Raw genomic sequence first — 12,630 nt, forward strand, 5'->3', positions numbered from 1 at the left:
ATCTGGTAACAAAATAAAGCAATGGAATACACATCCATCATTGGGAATCATTGCGATCGGGTTGACGAGTTGATTAATCAGGCGGATGCAAAAATGGGGTGTCTACAGATGCCCCTCTTTGGCAGAAGGTTGAAGCAAACTAGATAGCAAATCTATTTTGGTAGATAGTGCGATATCCGAATGCCAAAGCTAGTGACAGTTCATTTTGCAGCCTGATTTAGCAATTCGTCAGGGTGTTCGGATCCTTGAGCGTAAAACTCTCCCCGAACTAAAAGGTTGTCAAGTCCTCAAGCGTGAACTTTCACTGACAGTGTCAGATCCTTGAATTTTAAAGAATTCTCCTTGACTAAAAAGTGCAAGTGTGAGTGTGTGTACTGTGTGAAACTGAGTAAAAATGTGCCAGGTCCTAGAGATCTTCTCTCACTAACAATATTGATTCAAAATTGAAATGTGTTTATGCAACGAAAGCAATCATGACAAGGTTGAACAATAAAGTAATTGGAGTCATAACTTCGTTAAATCCTATTTGAAATTCTTTTTTTAGAGCACGAAAAGGTATGAGTTTCGTTTATAGGACTCGAACCTATTGTAGCCACGTTAACAATCCTGTTAATTCAATATGATTCAAACAAAGCTGGAGTCTCGTTTCTCGGACTCTAGATAAGGTTTACAGGAACTTAAACAATCCTATTAAATATGGAGTCTCATTTCTCGGACTCGAGCTAAGGTTTGCAGGCACTTCAAAAAGGCTATGATTCAAAACGTTGGAGTCTCGTTTCTCAGACTCGAACTTAGGTTTATAGGCACTTCAAAAAACCTATATATTATTAAAAAAGTTGGAGTCTCGTTTCTCGGACTCGAACTTAGATTTATAGGCATTTCAAAAAACTTATTCATTCTATGATTCAAAAAATTTGAGTCTCGTTTTTCGGACTCGAACTTAGGTTTATAGGCACTTCAAAAAGCCTATTCATTCTATGATTCAAAAAGTTGGAGTCTCGTTTCTCGGACTCGAACTTAGGTTTGTAGGCACTTCAAAAAGCCTATTCATTCTATGATTTAAAAAGTTGGAGTCTCGTTTCTCGGACTCGAACTTAGGTTTATAGGCACTTAAAAAAGCCTATTCATTCTATGATTCAAAAAGTTGGAGTCTCGTTTCTCGGACTCGAACTTACTAAGTCACGTTTCTCGGGCTTAGTTTATAGGAACTTAAACAATCCTATTAATTGATTCTATGATTCAAAATCGAGCTCAAAGTTTGAAAGATCAGGCCTTTATTAGCTTATCATGTATTTGGATTCATAATTATCATTGACTTCATCGGACTTTTAAATAAGATTTTCATTTTTATCATGTGACTAAGAACAAGACTTTGGAATTAAATGACTTTCAAAAATGCCCCTAGTTTCAAGGTTGGCTTTAATTGGAACTTGAGTACGAGACTGATAGAATGGATTACGCTTGAAAAATATGAACTCTGATGTATGACAGATAGAAGAACTAACATTCTCTTAAATTTAAGATTCTTAAGATTATCATATGTGTAATAAAGAATTGATCATTTTCTTTAGAATTTCTTTTGAAAAATGCTTGAGCTGGACTTAAAAAATCTTAATAAATATTAGAATAGAAGATCTTCCTCTTCAAAGTGGTTGATGATTCTACATCTTCCATTAGCGAACACTTGAACAAGTAAACATACTTTTGAAGATCCTACAATGTTCAAGATGACCTCTGATTTTTTCGACTTCAATATTGTCTTCATCGGATGTGAGCTCTTGGCTAAAAGACAAATATCGTGGCTTGAATGGTTCTGTAATTTCTGTACAAGCTTCCTTCTGAATTTTTCTTCTTGATGAGACTTTTCCTTCCATTTGATGATGCCCTAATTTTTACCTAGATCGCCTCTTCAGGTTTTCAATCTAGCGGGCTTTATTTTTCTTTTTCTGATGATGCCTTGATTTTTGCCTAGGTCGCCTTTTCAGGTTTTCAACCTAGCAGGCTTTCTTTTTTATGGTTATGCCCTAAATTTTGCCTAAGTTGCCTTTTCAGGTTTTCGACTTAGCGGGCTTCTCTTTTTTTTCTTGATGATCTTGTATAACCAACTCGACAACTTCTCAGTTCCCTGCACCTTAACCGAGTCAATTAGCCTTCAGGAGGACTTAATAGGTGGGCTTAGGATATGGTTTAAAAAGAAAAGATATAAGGCTCAACTTCCCAAAATGCCCCTAGTTTGATATTCTCTCTTTTCCGTCAATTATTTTGATTTTTTTTCTAAATGCCCCTAATTTGGCATTCTTTTCTTTTTATCAATTCTTTTGATTCTTTTTTCTAATGCCCTTAGTTTGGCATTCTTTTCTTTTGAACATTTCAATAGTAGATTTTTCTTTTGGATAACACTTTCCTTAAGAGAATACATTTTTCTTTTAATGACCGGGCCTGAAGTAACTTCTCAGGTTGCCTACGTACCCCAAATATTTCTTTTTTTCCTTTTGGGATCAGGTCAAAACGTAGTTCATACTAAGATTCCCTCCCAAGGTTGGTTGGTGTGGTTTAGAAAGAAACAGGCTATTTGATTTTCTTAGAGGCTGCAAGGGGCTAAAGAAGATTATCTTTTTCTTGGTAAGACAGGAAAATGGTTCGACCAATGAAGGCCTCCTTTTGTGAATGCTGCTTAACTCGGTCAAAGTTTTAGGAATTCGATATCTGGATTACTCTGTCAACTAAGATTTCCTTTTGGAGAATGAATATTCTTCAGTCTTCTTCTACGGAGTTGAGTGAGACTGAGTTCTTTGTATTTGATATTAACTCGTTCAACTATTTCCAAACTTCAAAAGAAATCTCATATTCTTTTGTGAATGAGAACTTTCTTTACTTGAGTGAAAAACATGGTAGATCCACTTATAAGTCTTAGCATCTTTGTTGATGCTTTTAGCTATATCATCTTTGACAGATAATCTTTGACTTTGAAATCACTCTTGACTTGATCTATGTTTTTGTGTAATTCATCCATATATCCTTATGAGATCATGCAAGAACGTTGTTGAATTTCTCAAGTAAATTTATTATTCTTCTCATGTTCTGCTAAGGAAAATGTAGTACCCATTTGTACTTCTTAAGTGTACTCTTTAATTCCAATATTTATTAAGTTTGATTAGTGAGCTCTAAGTCAATCCTCATGTTAGATATTATGCTCAAATCATTATTACACGTATGATAATCAGAAGCTTCTATATTTTATTGGAATTGAAAAACATTGATTGACAAACTCGACTACTAGATTTAAATAATGACAAAAACTGGATTGAAACTCAAAGAAAACTCATGGACAATTATCTACAAAGAGAGAAGGTCCTTTTGGGTGGATGGACTACTTGAACTTAACATTGGTACTTTGACTAGACGACTCTTTTGACGGACCCAAAATGACATAGATGAGGATTTAAAATATTTGGGACCAATTATCACCCGATTGGAAATAAACCAAAGTTAACCATTGACTCTAAAGGTTTGACTCTTAACCACATGATTAAAGTTTCGATATAGAATAGTCCAAGTTCGAAGGAAAATATCAAATTCAAATGCACTATAAGTCTATGGTGACCAAGAAAGTGAGAAAGATTAGGCACGGGTCTACCCCTGATTGGGATTGAACCTTTGATCAGACAAATTAATTTGATCCTAAGATCGAATCTTTCTATATAAAGTGGTCTGGATCTTTAAAAGTGAAACCAATTAGTCCAATTGATTTGGTATTGATCAGTTTGATCCATTTGTCAATTGGGCCAACTGGTTTAAGTTATTCAAATTAATTGGTACATTTCACCGATTGGGTTGGACCGATATTGCGAGTTCTGTTTGATTATTCTGGATCGGTCCGACCACTTACCTGTTGGTTGGATTGAATAAAGCAACCCGGGAACACCCATAGTCAGTTCGGGTCGTGACCTACAAGGAAGGTTTCTAGACTCTAAGCTTACTACGTGCAATGCATTTCATCTTGCCACCCATACCCAAATACACCTATATACCTCTCGATACGTGGTGACTTGGTTTGATATACCGTATAGGTGATAATCTAAAACCTCAACTCACTTCTCTGAAGCCAAAAACAGCCAGTTTGATCTCCAGTTGAGAGGTGGCGCACAATGCTGAGCAATGGCCCACTTAAATACCTCTCGTCTAGAATAGACGTAGTCTATCCCCCTCGTACAGTAGGGTACAGCGGGGCAAGATCTTGCTTAGGCACCGGTTTTGACCAAGAAGTGCAATTGATATACTTAGATTATCTTTTTATACCTACGGGTACGAGACAAGAGTTGTAGCTTTCATAAATGGTTTGGCATTCCACGAGGGGACCGACCACGTATTAGTACTACGTTGGCAATCGGGACATGTGACTGTGTGGCTTACAATAGAACAAAGGCTCAGGTTGCCCTAGCCTGGGTGCATCAATATATCTCTCAGAATCACCTGATCAGACGGTATTAATGCCCCCAGTTTGATATACCCTAAGGTACGTGACTGGAGTTGTGGGTTTCATGAATGACGTCGCATCTCCGAAGAGACCGTGCCACGCACTAGTGCCACGTTGGCTAAATGGGACGTGTAAGTGCTCAAAACAGTAAACGTGCATGTGGTGTGTGCAAAACAGGGTGGGGTGTGCCCGGGGCCTTTTTCAAACACGTGAGCCCATGGGCCAGATTATGTCATCACATATGGATATCAAATGAATATTGATCAAGAAAATAATCCAAAACCCATCACATCGAAATTAAGATGAAATCAAACACATCACAAATATATCTGTCAAGATCATGGCAAATCAATTAATGAGCATGGCATATAATAATTGATCAAACAAACATTGCAATAGACATAATTTTTATAATTTTTAAGGTCCAATCAATGATCACTTTTGGGTGATCCAAAATAAATCGAGATTCCAATAGGTGTTACATTGATGATAGAATGACAATGGTTGAGATGAGCTCACTCTCAAGAACATTAATTGTGCCAACATTAGATAAATTCGGATTTTCTGTGAATAAGGAAAATACAATCTGAACTTGCATCGATGATATCTAAGGCTCCCGATAACGAAATCGAGTGAACTCAAGTTTTAAATTAATCTACTCGATGAGATCTACATTTTATTAAAGGTGCCTAGACTTAATTCTCACCAGAATGTTCTGTAAAAAAGTTTTAACGTTGCTGTCCTAACTTTCATTCAGAAATAATTTCAGATTTACAGATTGAACTTGCATCGATGATATCTAAGGCTTCCGATAACGAAATTGAGTGAACTCAGATTCTAAATTAATATAATCGACGAGATCTACATTTTATTAAGAGGTTCCCAGACTTAATTCTCACTAGAATATTCTATAAAAAAAGTTTTAACGTTGCTGTCCCAACTTTCATTCAGAAATAATTTCAGATTTATAGATTGAGCTTGCATCGATGATATCTAAGACTTCTGATAACGAAATTGAGTGAACTCAGATTCTAAATTAATCTACTCGACGAGATCTACGTTTTATTAAGAGGTTTCCAGACTTAATTCTCACTAGAATATTCTATAAAAAAGTTTTAACGTTGCTGTCCCAACTTTCATTCAGAAATAATTCCAGATTTACAGATTGAACTTGCATCGATGATATCTAAGGCTTCCGATAACGAAATTGAGTGAACTCAGATTCTAAATTAATCTACTCGACGAGATCTATATTTTATTAAGAGGCTCCCAGACTTAATTCTCGCTACAATATTCTCTAAAAACGTTTTAATATTTCTGTCCAACCTCCATCATTCCATCATTTCATGGGTTAATTTGAATCTTTCATTATTTAGGAGTCATCAAAAAGTGATCCTTAATTGGAAAAAAAAATGCAATACCCAAAATCATCTACAATCAAGATAAAAAAATAAATAAAGAGAAAAAATAAATCCAACTAAATAAAAAAAACTAGGTCATCTTGGCAATGCTCCCATACTTGGGGTTTTTCAAGTTTGATCCTCAATAGTCCCCAGCAGAGTCGCCACTGAAAGCGCCCTCGATCCGCGGGGTGCGCGGATCCGCTTTTGACCCTTGAGGTTTGGGAGTCGCCACCTAGTTATTGTGGTCTAGGAACCAAACTGACTCTAAAAAAGGCAAACTAATCTACGAAAGAGAAAAAGAGTCCGGGGATCACGTTACGGGGTTGGAAGGTGTTAGGCACCAACCCCGCCCGGCCAAAGCCGGTCTCTACTTACTTTCCAAGTAAATCACATTGCTAAAAACCTAGATAGATATAAAATAAAAATAAAAAAAATAAAAACTGATACCTTTCCGATAGCAAGGATTTTGCTCCCTCAGATCTGACAAAAAGAACTCCTTGTACTGTACTCCCTTGCTTCGTTCTGTCTCCGGATTTGATTTCGGATCTCCTAGATCAAGGTATCTCATTGTTTTTTAATCTAAACTCTTCAAGTTTGTTGCGGATTTGGGGGTGTTTTTGAAGGGATTTTAGGTGTTTTCTAGACTAAAATTGAAGGAGGGATGTTAGGTAAGGAGTTGGGGCTCCAAAACTAGGGTTTATGGGGGGCTAGGGCAGCTTCTAGACCTACTTCTCCTAGGGTTTATGATTTGATACGAAAATAGGGTGTGAGCACCTCTATTTATAGATGTTTTTTAGGGTTGATTTGGATAGAGTTAGTGTTTAATTAGAGATCTTTCAATTAGAGTTGTGTTTTAATTAAAATTGTCTTAGGTAGAATTGTGTTTTAATTAGAATTGTTTTAGGTAGAATTGTGTTTTAATTAGAATTGTGTTTAAGTTAAAACTCTATTAGATAGAGTTATTAATCAATTATAATTCTATTATGACTTTTGGTCTTATTTGATTGACTTTTAATGTTTTGACTTTAGTCTTAATTGATTGACTTTTAATATCTTGACTTTAGTCTTGCTTAATTGACTTTAATTTTGACTTCAGTCTCACTTGATTGACTTTAATACTTTGACTACAGTCTTGCTTGATTGACTTTAATTTTGGAGAACCCCTTCCATTATTTCTTTAATTCTTTGGACCCCCAAATGGAGGGGTCCTTAAAGAAATATCCCACGAACCCTCAACAATTTTGCTTGAGAGCTCGATTTATCGATTTCTTTGATTCAAAATTTTAAATTAATTTCATTAATATTTCACTTTAATTATTTAATTTTTTATTTATTAATTTTGAATTTTTAATTATGAAAATTGTGAAATTACTGTTTTGCCCCCGGAGAGGACTTTTCACGTTTTAAGTCGGTTTTTAATGTTTTAGGATGTTTTAGAATCAATTTTTTGTAAGAAATTTAATGGAAATATTAGTTTGTGTCATTTATGAAATTTTTTGTGTGAAATGATTGTGAACTTAATGAGGGGCATTTTCGTAATTTTGTCGAATTCTGTGAAAATTGGCTAAACGATTTATTTGATTTTGATTTATTATTTTATGTGTTTGAATGGGCTTTCCTAAGCGTAATGTAGGCTCTAGGGTTTTTTTGATCTTAGGGGTATTTTGGTAATTTGATAGTTTTTTAGTGATTTTTATTGTGAAGCTTCTTTTTGTCTGAAAAATTATGATTTCTATGTTTCTAGAGTCGTATTTTCCTAGCGTAGCGTGGTTTCTAAGGTTTTGTTAGTTTGAGATACCTCATCCGGATTTCTGAAACACATCTGGTAACAAAATAAAGCAATGGAATACACATCCATCATTGGGAATCATTGCGATCGGGTTGACGAGGTCATTAATCAGGCGGATGCAAAAATGGGGTGTCTACAGTGTCAGATCCTTGAATTTTAGAAAATTCTCCCTAACTGATATGTGCAATTGTGTACACTTGAAATCTAAGATAAATCTCAGAGGGTTTGAGCAAAATCTGAGTATAAACTGAGCATAACTGAGCATAAATTGAGCATAATCTGAGCATAAAAAAGTTGAATGTCTTACTTTACCTACCCTGGGTGAAAGAGTAATGAACAACAATTTTTTTTAGGGAGTCCTACTCTACCTACTCTTGGTGAAAGAGTAATGAACTAAGCTTTTGGGAAGTTCTACTCTACCTACTCGGAGTGAAAGAGTAATGAATTAAACTTTTTGGGAGTCCTACTCTACCTGCCTAGGGTGAAAGAGTAATTAACTAATTTTTTAGGAAGTTCTACTCTACCTACTAGGGGAGAAAGAGTAATGAACTATTTTTTTTAGGAGTCCTACTCTACCTGCCCAGGGTGAAAGAGTAATGAACTAAACTTTTTTTGGGAAGTTCTACTCTACCTGCTCGGGGTGAAAGAGTAATGAACTAAACGTTTTTTGGGAAGTTCTACTCTACCTACTCAGAGTGAAAGAGTAATGAATTTTTTTTTCGGGAGTTCTACTCTACCTACTCGGGGTGAAAGAGTAATGAACTATTTTTTCTGGGAGTTCTACTCTACATACTCGGGGTGAAAGAGTAATGGACTTATTTTCTGGGAGTTATACTCTACTTACTCAGGGTGAAAGAGTAATGAACTATTTTTTCTGGTAGTTCTACTCTACCTACTCGGGGTGAAAGAGTAATGAATGTTTTTCGGGAGTTCTACTCTACCTACTCGGGGTGAAAGAGTAATGAACTATTTTTTTCTAGGAGTTCTACTCTACATACTCGGGGTGAAAGAGTAATGAACTAAATTTTTTTTTGGAAGTTCTACTCTACCTACTCGGAGTGAAAGAGTAATGAACTAATTTTTTTGAGAGTCCTACTATACCTGCCCAGGGTGAAAGAGTAATGAACTAATTTTTTTTTGGAAGTTCTACTCTACCTACTTAGAGTGAAAGAGTAATGAACTAATCTTTTTGAGAGTCATACTCTACCTGCCCAGGGTGAAAGAGTAATGAACTAAATTTTTTTTGGAAGTTCTACTCTACCTACTCGGAGTGAAAGAGTAATGAACTAATTTTTTTTTAGAGTCCTACTCTACCTGCCCAGGGTGAAAGAGTAACGAACTAATTTTTTTTGGGAAGTTCTACTCTACCTACTCGGAGTGAAAGAGTAATGAACTAATTTTCTGGGAGTCCTACTCTACCTACTCGGGGTGAAAGAGTATTGAACTAATTTTCTGAGAGTCCTACTCTACCTATGCATGGTGAACGAGTAATGAACTAAATTTTTTTTTTTTGAAAAACGAACGGAGGATTAACACCGCATTTGATTCTTTCTTTTGAAAAAAAAAATAAAGAGTTGGATTTTATGAAGGTCCGATCAACATTTTAACTTGCTTTTGAACCTCAGGGGTTTTCAACAAATTGCTATCAAGAAGGTAACCTTTAAATTCAGAGTTAACCTTATCCTTTGGGGTTAGAATTGACCAGGTTTCGGAACCAAAATGCCCCTAGTTTGACAGGGAATATTGCACTGGGGATAATTGAACATAATCTAAAAACGAATACCCCTAGTATAAGGGGGGAAACTGTACGTTTTAGAAAAATGAAGTGCCCTTGTTATGAAAATTTGAAATCCTTGATTACCGCAAGCGCAATAAAGGTTTAACTTTTAATTTTTACTTTTTATATTGAAGATTTTGAGTCAAGCTCAAAGGAATTGGAACAAAATATTTCTTTCTGAAATTCATCATAGAATTTGTTCTTTCTCCCCGCCGGTTCACTTAGGGACATGAAACTCTTCAGATCAATCATGGACGAGATACTTGTATCCACTGAGTCTATATTTGGTTCAAACTGGGTATTGAAACTTGATCATTCGGACTTCTGATGTTTCAGCTCGGACTGTTTTTTCAGCTTCTCAACTCAATGGAGATTTTCTTTTATTTTTTGGTTGCTCCAAGTTTTGCCTAGATTGCCTTTTCAGGTTTTCAATCTAGCGAGCATGCTTTAGTTTTTGCCTAGATTGCCTTTTTAGATTTTCGATCTAGCGAGTTTACAATTTTTTCTCTCTTCTTTGCTCTGATTATTGTCAAGGTCGTCCTTTCAGATTTTCAACCTTGCGAGTTTGCCTTAATTTTTGCCTAAGCTGCCTTTTTCAAGTTTTCAACTTAGCAGGGTTTTTACTTTTTTTTTCATTCTAAACTTCTGGAGTTACTGTCTGATCAGCTTTACTACCTTTCTTAACTTTTTCGCACAGTACTTAGGAGGACTTTTATGGGTAGGCTTAGGACTAGGTATAAAAAGAAAGGAATCTTGAGGCTCAAAAACCCAAATGCCTCTTGTGTGGCATTTCCTTTTAAATTATTTTCTTTTTTCTTGAATGTTCTTCCCCACTCTGACAATATTTCTTTTTCTTTTGAATTTCTTTTTAGATTTTTTTGTCAAGGAATCTATTTTTTATTTTGATGTGATCGGGCCTGAAGTAACTTCTAAGGTTGCCTACGTACCCTAGAATTTTGGGATCAGACCAAGACGTAGTTCGAATTTTTCCCTCCTCTAGGTTAGGTGATCGGGCTGAGAAAGAACAAGGTATATATATTTTTTGAAAAAGGTTGCAAAGGGCTGAGAAATGAGATATTGAACTGGGTAGTAGAAAAATTAATTCGACCAAAGATGGCCTCCTTAAATGTAGTACCGCTTGATCTGGTTAAAGTTGGTTGACTCTGATAGTTCGATTTCATCATGGTCTTGAAGTCTGACAGCTTTTCTAGGTAATATTTTTTTATGATGAACAGATCTCCCCAGTTAGTTTTGAACTTCCCTCTGGGGTCAAAAATAAGTACCTGATTCTCTTTGAGTACCAAATCTCCGACTTTTAAGTGACGGGCCTTGATCTTTTTGTCAAACGCACAGGCGACTCTTCTTTGATAAGCCTGCACGTGGTTCAAAGCTTTTAGGTTATTTTCTTCAGTCAGGTTCAGTTCTTTTTACTAAGGTCGGACTCAGTTTGTTTTTAACAATTGACTTTCCATCAAGTCCTTGATATACGGGATCTCCATTTCAACTGGTGAGACTGCTTCCATATCATACACTAGAGATAGGGAACGACTCCAGTGGAAGACTGTATTGAAGTGTAATATGTCCCTAACGCAAATGGTAACTTCTCTGGCCAATCCCGGTGTGATGTGTGATTGACATATTTTCACGATGATTGATTTTTATTGGCTGCTGCAACTATTTCATTGATTTTAAAAGTCCACACTGATACATTTGGTAATCTCTCCTCTGACTATGTGAGTCTATTCTGGTTTGTATATGTGGTGTTCTCACTGGATGGGTATATATTTCATATTGAACAACACTCCAAATTTAACCGACATATCCTCTAGGACCATGTAAGCAAGTTTTTTGAATTTTTTGAATAAATTCATCATCTCTTTGTGCTCCTCTAAGGATAAGTTAGTTTCAATCTGAATTTCTTGAGAATTATTTTTGTTTCGAGATCAATGACCTTTGCTTCCTCGAGCAAAACATTTATCTTCTCATTCAAGAGGGGGTTCCTTATTAAAGGAATATCTCATTGAAGCCAGTTATTAGTTAATTCGTTAATGCGCTAGAGGTATTCAAAAATTTTCTTTATCCAATCAAATTCAGAAGGGGCGACAGACACCTCTATAAACTCGATAAACTAACTCGACTCAACAGGAAAAGAGTAGACTCAATTTAAAGAAGACATGACCTTGCTGAAAAAAGGACTCGAGCTAACCCAAATGACTCATGAAAACTCAAGACAACTACCCACACAGGGCTTGATTAGGACTGAGGACTGAGACATTGCTTACAACCGACATGACTGAGACACTGTGATCTTCAAAGAACAACTGGGCGATGTTGAGATATTTTGAGGTCATTTCTCACTGTTGACTTGATATTGACGTTTACTCTAACTGACCGGATTTACAACCCTAGCTAGACGATGGACGATAGAGCTTAGATATAATGATAACCCTTAAACCTCATTGAAGGTGAATTTAATCAATGCCAGGATTACCCCCTTGATAACATTTTAAACGAACCCTGAGATTTTATTGAATTCTGTGCACCAATCCATTAAACAATTCATTAATGTAACAATTATTCAAAAAAATAATTTTATTGCACTCTTGAAAAATATTGACAAATAATATTTTCATTGAATAACAACTTCCACAAGCATATTTCAATAATTTTTCATGCAAAAATAGATTTTTTGTAAACCATTTTTTTCTGAAAAATATTTTTCTTCCTTTTCTTTTTTTTTAGAAAACTTTTTGGGAAAGCATTTCCTTTTGGAAAATCTTATTCTTCCGAAAAATATTTTACTTTTGGAAAGCATTTCTCTTCTGGAAAATATTTTTCTTCTAGAAAACATTTTTCTTCTTTTAAAATGTGTATAAAATCCGAATCAGAAAAAAGTTTGAATTTCATTTTGATTCAAATGGCTCGGCCCATAATGATCGTTGGATCGAGATGGACTGGGTCAAGTTTAAAATGGATTTTTTATTGGGTTGGTGCACCCATTTTAATTTCCAAAAACAACATTTTTGATCCTTGGGGACAATCATACACTCTGATCTCATCATTCACATACATTATCAATCTAAAGGTTCCATTCAATAAACAACTCGGGAACACCCACGATAAGTTCGAGTCGTGACCTACAGGAAATGTTTCTAGACTCTAAGCTTACTACGTGCAATGTATT

This window comes from Akebia trifoliata, chromosome 6 (assembly GCF_017979445.1).
Source record: "Akebia trifoliata isolate Shusen 1 chromosome 6, ASM1797944v1, whole genome shotgun sequence".
NCBI classification, from domain to species: domain Eukaryota; kingdom Viridiplantae; phylum Streptophyta; class Magnoliopsida; order Ranunculales; family Lardizabalaceae; genus Akebia; species Akebia trifoliata.